Raw genomic sequence first — 694 nt, forward strand, 5'->3', positions numbered from 1 at the left:
CAACGACACCTACTTCGCCACGCTGACCGTGCAGCCCGAGCCTGCCGCCAACCGGACCCTGGGCGAGGGCCGCAACGAGACCCTGGCGGCCGCGCGCTTCCCGCTGGACCTCACCACCATCCTGGTGTCCACGGCCATGGGCTGCATCACCTTCCTGGGCGTCGTCCTCTTCTGCTTCCTGCTGCTCTTCGTGTGGAGCCGGGGCCGTGGGCAGCACAAGAACAACTTCTCCGTCGAGTATTCCTTCCGCAAGGTGGATGGTCCGGCCGCCGGCGCGGGCCAGGGAAGCTCCCGCAAGTTCAACATGAAGATGATCTGAGGGGCCCTGGGCGCGGCCTCCCCTCTCGGTGGCGCCGGGAGATTCCGTCTCTGTCCCCACCAGCCCCGCGCTGGCCTGTCCAATGACACCTATGCATTTCCCAGAGGAGGGGCCGCAAGCTGACTCCCGGCAGCACTTCCCCTTTTTTGTAGAGGCCCAACCACAGGACCTTTTTCATCAGGATGTGTCTTTTGCAGAGTCTCTCGAGCATATTCTAAGGTTTCCCCTGTCTTCCTGGCCCTGAGTGGTCACTGAGCTGCGTGGGGGAGGGGGAAGTGGGGGGAGCCTCAGAAACCTAGGGTCCGCACTGCTAACAGTCCCCACCCACCCAGAGGCACACAGCTGCTGCCCCCAGCGCCCCCTGCCAGCTCACCC

The sequence above is a fragment of the Myotis davidii genome, unplaced genomic scaffold, assembly GCF_000327345.1.
Source record: "Myotis davidii unplaced genomic scaffold, ASM32734v1 scaffold551, whole genome shotgun sequence".
Lineage (NCBI taxonomy): Eukaryota > Metazoa > Chordata > Mammalia > Chiroptera > Vespertilionidae > Myotis > Myotis davidii.